The 14,823-nt window shown below is 38.4% G+C and overlaps 1 long non-coding RNA gene across 1 annotated transcript in view; it reads left to right on the forward strand.

Annotated features, from left to right (window-relative positions):
- The first annotated feature begins 2,431 nt into the window (after positions 1-2,431).
- LOC122845992 overlaps positions 2,432-14,823 on the forward strand; it is a 125,752-nt gene continuing 113,360 nt past the window's right edge. The window contains exons 1-2 of the long non-coding RNA XR_006373177.1: positions 2,432-2,463; positions 3,693-3,773. This is a non-coding gene — a long non-coding RNA (uncharacterized LOC122845992). The remainder of the gene's footprint in view (positions 2,464-3,692; positions 3,774-14,823) is intronic.

Consider the following 14,823-nt stretch of genomic DNA (forward strand, 5'->3'; position numbering starts at 1 on the left):
TTGATTCTGGTGACTTGAAACAACTCTCAAACTGATTGACCCAACGAGGGCGCTCTGATTAAATGTCAATGTTTTTACAGGAAATGATCCCAGGCAGCAGTTTGAAAAAAAAAATGGATGAAAAAAACAAGCGTTAATGGTATATTATGCTGGTGCACTTCGACGTGTTGCAGATTTTCACTGATTGGCCTGGCAGGAGGCGTCTGAGCTAAAGGTCAACAATTTCAAACCCGAGGCCACGAACGTTAAGCCAAAAGTCCAACATGGAGACAAAAAACTTTAGAGCTGTATCCTGTCACTGATTGGCCTGCAGGGTGTCCGCATGATCAAGCTTAATGAGGCTATTCAATTCATAAATGTGATAAACGGTTTGAAAATATATGGACTTATAAGAACAAATATCATTTGTCTTTTAACGTGCTACATAATTTCTCTGTTCAGAGTAAGGTAAATGCCATGAAAAAAAGAGAAGAAGGTAGATGGGGTCTTTGATTATAATTATGCATTGACGTTGTGAGGTAGTGTAGTCAAATGGTCAGAACAGGTTAACAAAAAAAAAAAACAATATCAGCCACCAGTTCCAGGTTTTTTTGGGGATTTTATTATTTAGCATTTTTGTAGTCTCTGACATCCATCTAGTCCGGGGTGCTCAAGAGCTACCATCCTGCAACTTTCAGATGCTTCCCTGCTCCAACACACCTGAATCAAATGAATGGCTCGTTAGCAGGTCTGTTCAGAGCTGACTGATCGGTTGGAGTAAAGATACATCTAAAAGTTGCAGGACGGTAGCTCTCGAGGACTGGACTTGAGCACCGCTGATCTAGAGCAGGGGTCTCAAACTCCAGTCCTCGAGGGCTGCAGACTTGCAGTTTTTAGATGTGCCACAGGTAGTGATGGGCTATCTGAAGCCAGGCTTCGAGGCTTGTACCGAGTAATAAGGGGGCGTGTCCGATGAAGCCCCGCTTTGCATGGGTCACGTGACTGCTTCATTTTGCGTGTCGGTTTTCAAAATAAAAGCGTGATGAGCCGCTGCTTGATCGCATGAGTGGAGCATTGTCTTCATAAGTGGCAAATAAAAGGAACCTTTTATAGTTCATGTGTATTAATGATTTTGATGATGACACTCATCAAAATGTAATGTTTTACCAGTTTTCTCAATGGTTTTATTGTGGCATATTTTATGACTTTATATTTATGTGTATTTATTAAGTAAAACATTTTGACATTGCATCGTTGCTGAAATGTGCTACACAAATAAACTTGATTGAAATGGAGCCAGCAAGAAGAAAAAATCTGACATCAGGGAATACTTTGAGATGATTCACTCACAATATTCTTAAATAACAATAATTAAACCCTTCACCTCTAAAATTTTCACCTTCTTGAAATTTTCACCATTTCTTTGTTCAGCAAAAATATATCAGTCTTGCACAGCAGAAACAGACTTAAAGCTGTTGGACGAGTAAAATTCTGGCTTATGAGTAAAAATATAAGGGATCAGATCAGAGAGCCAATAGAAAGTTTTTCAGAAGGCAAATCAAAACTCAAAGAAAACTGTCTGCCCCAACAAGCACTGGACTCCGAGTACACCAAAACAATGTCTACTGTTAAATCAGTCAATGACAGAAGAAAACAGCCACTAGGATTGGCAACAAATAATTTTAATAACTAAAAAAGATTAGTTAAATAGGATTTAATTGACTCTCCTGTTACTAAATGTGAGTTTGACAAAAACTTTGTGACAATATTGCATTTACTAATTGTTTTTAAATATATCTGTCTGAGTAACAAGGCCACAGCTTCACCAGCAGATGTCACTAGTGAGAAATGAATGAAGCATCGAGTAATGAACTTTTGGGCAAAGCAATGGGCCGGAAGCTTCATTGCTTCATGAGGCTTCATTTGCCCATCACTAGCCACAGGTACAAAACACTGGAATGAAATGGCTTAATCACCTTCTCCTTGTGTAGATCAGTTCTCCAGAGCCTTGCTAATGACCTAATTATTCTATTCAGGTGTGGTGCAGCAGAGGCACATCTAAAAGTTGCAGGACTGCGGCCCTCGAGGACTGGAGTTTGAGACCCCTGATCTAGAGCATTTGAAGTCTTAATGGTCTCTCACCAAACTGGCAACACACCAGCACTTTATTAGACCATACCATAATTGAGCAGGTCAAGCCAAACAACAAAATCTAGACAGAGAAACAGGAATAATATTATTAATCTAAATTACAAACTCATTTACATAACTAAATGGTCTGCAAAATAAAGCATTTAATACAGGGCAACTCAAAATGTTCCTTTAAGGAAAAAAGAAAAACAATCAATACAAAAAATAAAACCCTCTATTTGGTAGAACCTAGTGATGCAAACAGTGCCATACAGCTATGTAAGCAGAAAATGCTGGGCCGGCCACTTTCTATGAACCTGCTCAGAATACAGCATCTAAAATGGACAAGCAATGGTGAGTAAAAGAGAAAAACACGTAGCTTACCATAAAAGAAACATTCATATTCATCTAATGGTCCAAAAGTGTTAACTTTTACAAAAATATAAACATAGATGTAAACTGCAAAGCAATTCTTCCACAAATAAATCCAGGCTAGTGAGTGAAGCAAGTTGCAAGTGTAATTCTTAGACTAAAGCATTATGACCAACTATACAAGATTAAAAGAATCAGAAATAGCAATAAGGGACAAGTGGTAAACACAAACTGAACCACTTTGTCACAGGCCTGCAGGACAAAAGGGAATACTTATTCTTCTAGGAAGACAATAGAACTTGTGTATTACACCTCCTACTTGTAATCCATCTCACCTGCTCACCTACAAACACAAACAACAAGAGACTTTCACTGTCACTGGGTAATCCCTGTTGGCGGATAATTTATACACCGGATCTCAGCTTTTCCTTCGCGGCAGATGCTTTTCCAATTAAGTGATCGGCAGAACAAAGCTATCTGGTGCTTCTGAATATGCTTCCACTAAGTAATATGATCAAGTGGACTGTTGAGGAAAACAAACATTTTCGTGATGACTTCAACTTAACTAATACACAACTGAGAAATCTGGTTGTGTCAGTCAAAAAGATGCCAAAATCTTTTTGAGACTAAGCAGGATCTTCAAATCAGCTGGAATCATGATCACAGACAAAAAATAATGGGTAAGATATCCCTAGGATTGATTAACTTGGTCCCTCAACCACCAGTTCTATATTTTTAAGGTTCTTCTACAAATCCCATTTCGTATTTCTTTAGCTCATTTTTTCAGTTGTCATACACCATTGATGATTAACTCAAATATGTAATTGTGTAATGGCCACCTATGTCCTGTTCTTAAAACAGAGTCATGGATGTCCACCCCCTTCATAATGGATTGAGAGAAACTGGTACAGGCTGTACCAGTTTATTTGCTTAGACAACACAATCATTAACATCATTCAAGACCAATATACCAAGAATACTACTTACCATTTCTCATTGGAAAAATGGCTGTGACCAATTTCCCTTAAACTAAAAGTTAAAGCTGTGCCAGTCCACTGTAGCTCTTTTGCATATTGTTATATGTATTGTAATTTATTGATCTTTTTTTCATCAGCAGCTTTTCTGTAAGATGACAAACACCTTCTAATTAGTTGCTAATTTACAGCCGAATGGATCTGCATCCAAGAGGTTAATGCTGTCTGATTCCACAGGAAATAACTGGCCCAACTCCAAATGGGAACGTTGGCCGAGGCGTCACATCTTCCCTCCCCAAGGAAGAGGCGGCAACACTGGTAATTACTTCCCAGACTACAAGGGCAGATATCTGTCCACCTTTGGATGAAGTCCACAAATTGAGGTCAGTCAGACAGGGAGAAAAGCGACAAGGTGCACGCCACCGGTGGAGGGAGTTTTATTGATGAAAATGCAGATGCTCCCAGTAAATGTCCTCAATTAAGATATTGCATTTCAATTTCTTCCTCACTCTGTTTATAATCTTGTATAAATTTGTGGTGGAACTGCAGCAATTATGGAGAGGAGGCCTGAGGGTTGGAGCTATGTAGCAGGATCATTCGGTCAAATGGGAAAGACACTGTGGGAACATTAAGAAACCAGCACCATGACAGGTTGAATCCGTGGTTTACTCCTGAAGACACTGAATAGATCTGGCCTGACTAAAATAGCTATTCAGTTGTTATCATCTTCATCAGAATACAGATATCAACATGAAAAACTAAAACTAAAGTACATGTTTGTGCTTAGTTTGGATTAGAAGATTTGGCAAAAGTGCTAGAAACAGTTTAAGATACCATTTATTCGTTAAAGTATGTAAGCTGTACATTGCTGCACAGTTGTGATAACCTTTACACTTATATCACCTTTCACTTTTTCTTGCAAACATCTTCTACTCTACTACAGGGAAGATATCCTTCAGAACATCTGCAGAAAGAATCATTTTAGTGCTTATTTTAACATGCATTCCTCCGACAGTAAAAGCAAGAACATTTTGGTTTCTAAATTCTCTGATGGTTTCTATTCGGATAAGATTAGGCTTGAAGGCAGCCCAGCTTAGTAATTTATTCTCTTCATCCTCCGTGATGCCTTTGGAATGTGTGCAGAATATGATTTTTAATTGTCTTGGTAAAAAACACATGGACGTACCTGAGAAGGATGTGGTCTTGAAGTCAGGCATGTTGCCCAAAAGTGAAAAAGAAACATTGCTAAAGGACTTAATTCAACCTCAGCAAAAAAACACTTCAGGGTTTTTTGCTGACAGCAAACTGAATGACTCCTATTTGTCTTTGTTTTAAGATAATTTTTAATAACACATTTGAACACAATCCATGCTTCCACTGCGTGAGGGTCCATACTAGAGCTGGAAGGTACATCTTTTCAGTTTAAGCTTGGCCTCTGAGTGAGCAGTAGATTCTGTTCCATCTGGAGTCTTTCTTCAGTAGCTAAAAATACTTCATTGCCTTTTTAAGTCGGACTTCAGCAACCTTTCTAACCTTAGAAAAGGTGCACAGAAGTATAAACGTGAACATGGAAGAAATAAAGGTGAACTTCATGCAGAGCGAACAAACAATTCTGCATACAGCTGTCATTATTTTAAATTTCAAAGGATCCTTCAGATCATTATTCAAACTCTGTCCAGCTCCCAGTTTGGCCTCATATTCTTCTCTCTAGTGTAGGCAGGGTTAAGATCTGGTGTCTCATATTGAAATCCGAGAAGGTCGCCCTGCAGTGGTCCATCTTATCTCAGAGCTGCTCTATTCAAAAGAGGCCAAAAGATGAGAGAGGTCAGAGCAACTCAGATATTGGAAAAGAGGTTTACTCACACCCACCATTAGTCTCTCTAATAAAATGCTTCCCCCTTCTCTCATCTTTCTATTAATATTCAGTGTGACTGGCTGGACTCTTTTCCCTGACTCAGACCATCCTGCTATGCGCTGGGGCCTCTGATCTGTCTCTCATAATTAGACTGATAAATAGGCCTTCTCCTCTTCTCATCTTTTTCCATTCCATCCTGTTCCCACTCCTTTGGTTTCTGTTCTTTTCTCTTGCACTCACTTACAAAAGGTTTCATCTGAAGCCATGTGGATCTGCTCGATAAACCCAAGTATGTCAGGTGTCTGTTGCTGCTCATTCATCAGGGTAATTCACTTAGTTTAGCTTAATAACTCTGGCTCTGCAATGCATCTCTGATGGTCTGGCTCATAAATACACAATGGGTATAAGTTGCTTTTTCCCCTAAAATATGTCATGAACAAAAGTTTAATGCTATAGTTTAGCTTATTTTTTTATTTAAATTGAATTGACAGCTTCCTATCCAAGATCATTTCCATCATTAGGGTATTAAAATGAATGCTTATCATGGGAATTCTACGCACAGCACATGTATGTTATCTGTAATTGTCCATGTAAAAATAATTAAAGGATGCTTTCAGGTTTGTATTGTTCTATGTTTGTATTTTTAATGCAAATTGCTTCCCTGTGAGGCTTTAGCTAATTACCTAATGGGTCGTAACTGAAAAGTCATTTTGCAAGCTACACAAGCCACTAGAATGCCTCCTCTAAAACTTTAGCAGAGGACTTCACACTTTAATTTGTTAATTTAGGGCTCCTCGCCGACTGAAGGGCCTTTGCTGCTGCGGCTTAAATTGTTTTTGCCTCGGGCATTCGGGCTCTTCCACTGTTTTTACAAGATTATCTGATACAATGTGATGGAATATGGTTTCCATCTAGCGCAAACTGGTTTGATCAGGTCTCCAAATCTCTGATGCCATATTGTTTGAACAAAATGTGTGTAATGAAGGGGTGGGGAATGGAGGGGAAATCTTTGGTTCAAGCCATGGTGTTAGCCATGTAGATAAAGAGATGTGATCTCTAAAACCCACTTCTATCGTAAGAGTGAGCTGCATTTTAGAGATTTAACTGAAAAGAAAGCAGCACCTCAGAGTGCACTTTCAGCAATGTGTGCACAGTGTTATTCATACCTGCTCTCTACATGGTTTCCTTCCACACTCTACTCCAGTAAACCCAGTTTGGGAAGTCACTTTCTCTGCAGCAGATCTGATAACCGCAAAACTGGATAAAATCTAGCAGCTCCAATCTCTAAGAAGTCCTTCCCCAGGGGACGAGTGCCAGTGCCGATCTCAGCATTAAAATAAACTTTTGATGGTCATTATTAAGATAAGCATCATATTCGGCTGGCAAAAGATTAGCATGATAGCGTAGTACAACTGTCCTTTCAAGGAAGCCTCAAAAAGGACAGTAAAGATGAAACGATCCTTAGCCAATCACATGGCTTGTTAACGGGGTCGTGTGTGTGCCCCAAGGAAGCTCAGTTATTAAGTAGTCATAAAGTATTTGTCTTTTATTTTTGTATTAATTTTCTATTTTAGTTTTTATTAAAACATGCTTTATTTTTCCGCACATTATTGATGGAGATTGCAGATGCTTTTACTACTTTTTAAACTGGGAAAATAGTCAAATAGTCCTTTCCTTGAATGACTGGAAATAACTAATATGTAGCATTTAATTAAGGAAGAAAATGCTTAACACATTAAGACTAATCTTTCATAGTATGCCTTTCTAAACAGCAGTCATATTATGGATTTCTTTTCAGGGTTATACAAAATTTTTCATACAAAATTGCATCATATAAATTGTTGCTGCACAAGATTTCCAAAGATCAGGCTTAAAGACTTTGAGGATCTTTGATTCCCCACTTGAGTTTGCCATGCGATGACAAACTCAATTGGGGAATCTAGCTAATCCGTAAGGCATCTCTGCTGACCTCTGCCCTTTTCATGAAGGATAATTTACCTCCAACGTCCTTTTTGAAACTTTGCCTCCTTAGCAGTTGCTATCATATAAGATTTTCTTCTCATGTCGTAGAATTTTCAATATGTTGAAGAAATTTTTGTCAGTTTAGCTTAGTTACTAGTGAGGCTTTGTATTCTTCAGTGAGAAATGCGTAACAAGGCAAAACTGAAGGTTTTTCTACCTAAAACAGTGTAATGCACTGTATTTTAATGCATTAAAGTGAAATAACTGCAGTTATTTGTATCAAATCCCTAACACAGTTTAAGATTGTGTATGTCATTCATTTAGTGAACGAATACATACTTGCTATACATTAAAAAAACAGTCATCCATTCACAGAATCAAATGAGAGGGAGACCAATATACCTAACATGAAGGTGAGAAGGAACCAGAAAACCCTGAGAGAATCCATGTTTGCCCAGGGAGAACATGCATAGTTTTTACGACAGGACGGCAGCCAAAATTGTAACCCAAATCCATCTCAATGCAAGTGAGAACTGTACCACTGTGCAGCACAAAAAGGAATCTTGTATCCAAATGTCTGCTAATTAACTTTCTGCTGAAATTGTTTCTCTTGGACAAGCTCATATTTTAACACAAGTTTATGTCTTATACATCTGTCTAATCATGAAAGGGCTCAATGTTAAGGTAGTTTCAGATGCTTTATATTGATCATGTTATATCCTCACACTCGCTAAGTAAGTTATTAAGTTCTTGTCCTCTTGGAAAAGCTGATGTAGCCAAAAGAAAGACCAAGTCCTGCCCACACTAGATGAATGGTATATAAGTAAGTCGGTTTACTAAAACATTAATGGTTTTTAGGGGTAGAGTTTAAGGTGGAATGGAACTCAGTGAACATAAGAACCTATTGTGAGTGGCATTACATTTGACAGACCGTGAAAAAAAGAAAAAAACAAAACATCCCATTCAAAGAAACATCTTAATTATTGTAAATCTTTTGACTTGCATAAATGTTGCAACCTGGAGCATGCCCTTTTTTTGACTTTCCTATAGCCTTAAGCACCACCTTGTTATCCACCCAATGACTTGCAAATATGTTTAGGTTGGTTTGCCATAGTTATTTGTCCAACAAAAGTACACAAAGGTGATTAAAAGTTGCAAAAACCACAACCAATGTTCTCAAATATGTTAGAAATATCCCCTTTATGACATAATTACGTGGATGTCAGCTGTAGCAATTTGGTATTTTCTTCCTATTGTGACATTTATCCAGTTACCTGTGGAGCAGCTGAAACTTTTCAAAACTTAATGCACATTAGGAAACCATCTGAACTGTCTCTTCCAACTCTCATAATTGATTAGTAGCAGCTTTTACTAGGTTGTGCATTGTGCGGACATGCAGGGATTTCAAAGTCTTGCTCCTAAAGATCCGCATTAATGTTGCATGAGTGCGAACTGCATGAAATTTGCTCGCACCATTTGCTCACTCAACCCTATTAACTCCAGTGGTAATTGACAGCCCCATTCCCTATGAATCCACATCTCATCAAATCACTCTTAATACATGTTAACACACCATAAGGGGACTAATAGTCAGAGGCAGCATTATCCAAATCGCTCTCATGAATAATGTAGATACATGTACGGGTGCTTGGTTACCATTCTAAAAGGTCCTTTTTTATGGCATGCAGAAGCGTTTGCTCTGATTAATCTAAGATGCATTTGAATGAATTCTCAATGCAAATTCACAGTGAGAAAAGAAATAAGACACCAGGTCATTTGAATATCACTGACACTAGATGATGGTGATACACTGTTATGCTTTTTAAATTGCATTTAATTAATTATTCCCTCAGGGTTTTTTTTTTCTTTCTGTACACACATATCATTTAATGGACTTGAGCCACGTGATCAAGAAAGACAGAGTATGGCTGCACATGAAATGACCCTGGAGGTATAGTTCAGACAACGACACCTGTTAATATTTAGTTTATTGTGACTAAGAAATTAGTCTTTACGTATCTGAATAGTAAAAAAAGAAATAAGATATTTTAACAACTGCAAGCAGTAGTATATTTTGTCTGCTGTGTTTGTGTGTTATGGTCTAATTGGCCTTTTCCTAGTCCTCAGGTTTGCCCTAATTAAGGCCTTAAGAGCCGAGGTCTGGGCATCTGGACACCTGCGTTTTGCTGTCACTGCCACCGCAGCACAACAGAAAGACAATGATAGCCAATTATCCCTTTTTATTCAGCCAGAGGAGGCCAAAACAGGTCATGATTAAGGCATATGAAAGGGGTGGTGGGATTATGGCGGAGGATGTTCTGTGAACAAGGGAATGCCAGACAATAAGGGTGAGGGGATTAGGGGTCGTGCAGGTGTTAAAGACGTGTTGCAGTGCTTCTAGTTGTTCAAGTCAGTTAACACTTTGTTTCTTTAGTTCAGTTTATTTCTGGAAACATAATTCTGATGTTACTTGATGAAACAGACTCAGTTTCTGTGAAATATTGTGCTAATTAATAAATACTGTAACACAATTGTTGAAAATTCTGGCTCTTAACTGTCATAATTAGTTAAACTCTAAATGTAACCTTTATCTTTTATGCTACATCAGTATTCAAATAAACCAAAACTGTTGTGTCCAGAGGTTTTTTGATGTTCAAAATATCACAGAAATTGAAAATTTTGCATATCATGTGAAGTGTGAAGTGTGTGCTATGACACTGAGCAATGACACTTATTGCTCAGTGGGTACCCCTTCTGGCCTGGGGATGCCTTTAAATCTCTTGGGAGGATATGTAACGTGGCACAGAAACAATGGATAGATCAGCTCAAGGCAGTATCTGTTATAGATAAAATTGACCTTTTATCTATAGCAAAAACTATCCTGTGGATACAAATAAAAAATTATAACAACAGATTATAAAAGATTATAACAACAATAACTTCTGAAGTAAAATATTATTTGGTAATCATGCTTGAATCAAGATAAAACTTTTCCAAAAACTTATAAACTGATTTGAAATCTTCTGGTTTCCTTCCAGAGCAACTCTAGCGTTAGTGTGCAGCGAACACTCATGGCCCTGGAACTCGGAATGTGCACATCAAGGCACACTGGTCGCTCTCACCCAGACACAGGATGCGGCTTATCAACCCCTATCTGCATGTGTTTTGCTGGTAAACTGGATGCATGCACTCGTTTAGTCTTCTCATATGTCTGAATTAACTTCCCGTGTCAGCAAACCACAGCTTAAGGCAACAGGTTGACTGAGCAGCACCTGTGCTAACGGTTTGATAGCACAGCGTGCCTCAGACTTGCACACCTTCTACTGTTTTTATTGTTGAACCCGTTTCCATATATATTAACCTTTATGTTTACCAGTAGTAAACATGAATGTGCTTTAAAGGCTGATTTTCCTAACCTTTGACATCCTATTTTATGTTGAAATGAAAACAAATCTGTGAGATGAGGCTGTTTCTAGACCCAGAAAACAATTGTAGATTCAAATATTTCGTCTCAGATAAGGTAAGGAAATTTGGTAACAGGACCATGCACTGCAGATGAAGCTTGAACTGGTGCATGCATGAGTTTCAGAATTGCCACCTGTGTGTGCTTGTGCTTTGACCAAAGCCACAGCAATATCCTCATTGTTGTAGCAACAGTTTTGAGAAAAAGCATCTACAGACTGAATGAAAATCATCTTCCCTTCTGCTTCATTGTTATAAACATGTTCATCAGAGTCAGTACAAAAAGTGAGAACATCCTCTTTCATTTATATAAAACCATATCCACCTTACTGGGCCATAGATAAGATATATGTGACCTAAGACAAACAGAAATGCTGATTACAGTACCACATGGAATTTAACAAAAACTATACCATAAGCAGGCATAGACAATGACAATGGATGGATAAAAATATTTTGCTGTCAGAATAAATGGACTGCAACTAAATCTGTTATGTACAAGGTATATTTTTTCATTGACTGTGTTTTTCCATAGCATTCAGCTTTGTGGGCTCAGTTTTTGTTCTTTAATGAAACTTTGCTCAAGTGTTACCCAGAGAAAAAAAATGACAAAAAAAGAAACCTTAACTGGCTGCTGAGGAGATTTGAATAAAATCTTGATAAAGCCTTGCTAATCTACCGTTCCAATCTGATTCTCAGTGGGATATATCCCTGATGTCTATACTTAGGTGACCCACGTACCTTCTTTTCAGTTCCACAGGATCAGCGGGAAATTGGAAAGAGATGTAGTGTGCTCGTCCCACCTCGAATTGGATTGCATGGTTTCTTAAATGAAAGCAAATAATTTCATGGCTAATGGGCTTAATTTCAGGAAATAATTCCACATTTCCACACTCTGCTATTTTGCATATGATTTCTGCAGAAGCCGTGCCACTTTTTGAAGGGATGCTGTTTTCTTTTCAGTGAGTGTTGTGGAACTGGAGAGCAGAACGGCGCTGTTTAGAAGATCACTTTTAACACATTCAAAATTGATCAAATGTGTCACAGTCTGCTTTGACGGTTCTGCTTTGAGCTTGCAGCAGTCGTGCTTGGAGCTGACAGGACCAGCACTGTTGTTCTCTGTGCTTTTATTCACTGGGGACAGAACAGAAGAACAAAGTTATTACCCAAAAAACGATAAAAGAAGGAAGGGAAAAAAAACAGATAAAAACAAGACGGAAAAATGTGATTGCCAACAAAGAAGTGATTAAGCCGCACCAAAAGTCTTCAGTTGTTAAATAAATAAAGAAAGTGTTGTAATTAAATAATGAATGAAGGAAGCGGTCCATAAAGCGTTGATTGATGTCCAGGAAAGGGGGTCTCTCTAATGGAGGCTGGCTGACAGTGATTGCGAAGGCCCATTTACCAGCTGATGTTTTGTTATGATTGGACATGTCAGTCTTCCTCCTCTGATTAAAAAGAGAGAAGGGGGGAGTCCAAATGCACCCCACATCCTTTCCTTTATGTTTTATTTCAATCTGCTGGCATAAAGCGAGGGTGCATATTATTTTGTCAATCCAATGGAATGGGTGACATTCAGGGATTTGTAAGGATAGAAACTGGCCTTTACATGCTACCTGCAACTTGGTCATGAAGTAGGTTCATTGATTGAGGCATACTGTATGTCTCGATCAATTGTTGGTTCAAAATAGACAAAAACGTTTCCCTACTCATGGGATAAGTGGAATCCCTTTGGTTTACTTCTAGGTTCTTAGTTTAGATTAAGTTAATTGAGATTTAATCTTTATACTTATCGGAGTTTCCCTCTGAAAACAAATCGCCTCCTGAACACCAGGTCCTAGTTTTAAACTTTACCCAGAAGTATCCTGGGAGGTGGAATATTAAGTGGAAAAGTCTCACAAACCTTGAGTTCAAATTTCAACATGAATTTGTGATAGCAACAGGTATTTTGTTTTCTTTGCTCATTGGATGATGTGAGTCTTATTAAGCATTTCTTTCCAGTACTGTATAGCTTCAATTAGAGAACATGGTTCTAAGAACACTGAAAACTACATTGTTTATTTTTTGCTTAATCCTAAGCCTGATCAGCTAATTCTTTAGCATTTAAATTAGCAAATCCTACACATTTCAAACTCCCCTTAATTCTTAGCTACTGCTTATGCTTTTTGAACATTGGGGAAAATTTATATTTGATGCACTGCTGACATTTCAGTTTTTCCATTTACAAAGCACAGACACGCTATAATTTTCTTTGCAGGTACATCTTCACTTTGAGAAACAGCATCTGAAAATACTCTGAAAAATCACATTGTATGACTTTAAAGTTAATTATCATTGGCATGGATGTTGTTTGTCATCGCAGATGTCAGACTTAAGAGGTTGGAGGTTAAAATTTAAATTATTTTGAGGTCAGTCACAGCCTAATCTAAATACAGTACTCACTGTATAAAGAATGCAATATACTTCCATTTAAAGATGCCTCTGATTAGACTTTTTCTACATACTGAACCAATCTTAAAATCTGCTACATTTTGTCCTAATGCTCCCATCTTTCAATTCTCTGCAAGCTTCTTTTTGTGAACATACTAGCTTGTTAATACTGAGCATTACTGGCATAAAGTGTCTTGTCTCTACCAACTGCAGCCTTTTCAAACCTGCCATATGGAGCAGAGAAGGGTCTTTCTTTGTTGTCCATCACCTCAGTGCCTCTCCGCTAGCTGGCCACACTCCCAGAAACTTAGTTTAGGCTACTTTAAGTTTAGTCATTTTGACTTGTTGTTTGGGGTCTCTGGAGTTCAGCCCATCAGATGGCATTACAGCGATTGGCGCGAGTGTAGAGAGACCAGTCAGCAACAGATGGAAGTATCTGGAAGGTGACTTCAACTGGGCTTTACCTCAGCAATGCTCTTTGAAGGTTTCAGGGGACCAGAAGGCTTAGTTAAGTCACAAAAGTAAATTATGCCTTTGAAAACTTTAAGTGTCCCAGAACTCTAGGGAAGGTACTTATCATGGTTGCTTCATGGTACAAAATGTTTAATCAAAAGTTATTTCAAAAGTAAAGCAGAGTCTTTGAAAATGTGATTGATTGAAATATGTTGCCATCTTAGGTGATGATATTTCAGTAACACTGTTGACTTTTTAAGCATTGTGGAAACCAGCAAGGAGTCTTCAGTTGAAAAAGGCTGACCATTATGCAAAGAAGAATCCTCCAGCAGCTCCTTAAATCTCCTGCAAGTGATAAGATAATTGCAGTCGGGTGTGTAATATGTTGGCCACGCCCTGCAGCAGAAATATTCTCTTCCAGAAAAGAGCTTAACAAGCACACAAACACACAGGACCAGGATCCTGACAAAACCAAGATCAAACGATGTCAACATTTTAACTGAATGAACGACATGACGAGCAACCCTAAAACGATTCATGTATATATCTTTAAAACATTTAATAGAGCAAAATAAGTGATGACTGACAAAGCAGGACAATTTAAAAAGCATGAGGATAGAGATGTTGTAGGTTTGTTGTGACAGCCTTCATTGTCTACTTCTTTTGGACAATGTTTTCTCATCATTGGACATCAAATACAGTACCCACAAATTCACATGCTGCGCTGTAATATGGGATGAGGTCACAAGTATCCAGCGCCATTATAAATGGTTGTGGCACTGAACACGTCAAGAGCTGCGAAAGAGGAAAGAGCACATTAATTCAGGCCAGTCGATACTTGTTAGCAACGCCAGCTAATAAATAACCCAGAGTTTAGACCAGGGTTTGGCCATGTTTTTCAGCTGCCCGTGGCATCTTAATGTGCTGCTTTAATCAGGGCCAGCGGCTGTTAAAGGGCTTAGGTTTGCACATTGCCTGCTATATTCCCTGTAACATTCCCCTCCATGTTTCAGGGATTTACATGGATCCAGTAAGCCACCACCAGAGCCTCTTGTCTTTCCTTGTTATTCCAATTCTTATTGTTTGAAACAACCCTATCCGCCCTTTGTTAACCCGCTCCCGCCTTGTCTCTTTTTTTCATATCGTAAGAGACAAATGGTAAGAGTAGGGTCAGGGAAAATAAGAAAGGCTTTGGTAGGTAATGAT

This window comes from Gambusia affinis, linkage group LG16, assembly GCF_019740435.1.
Source record: "Gambusia affinis linkage group LG16, SWU_Gaff_1.0, whole genome shotgun sequence".
NCBI lineage: Eukaryota > Metazoa > Chordata > Actinopteri > Cyprinodontiformes > Poeciliidae > Gambusia > Gambusia affinis.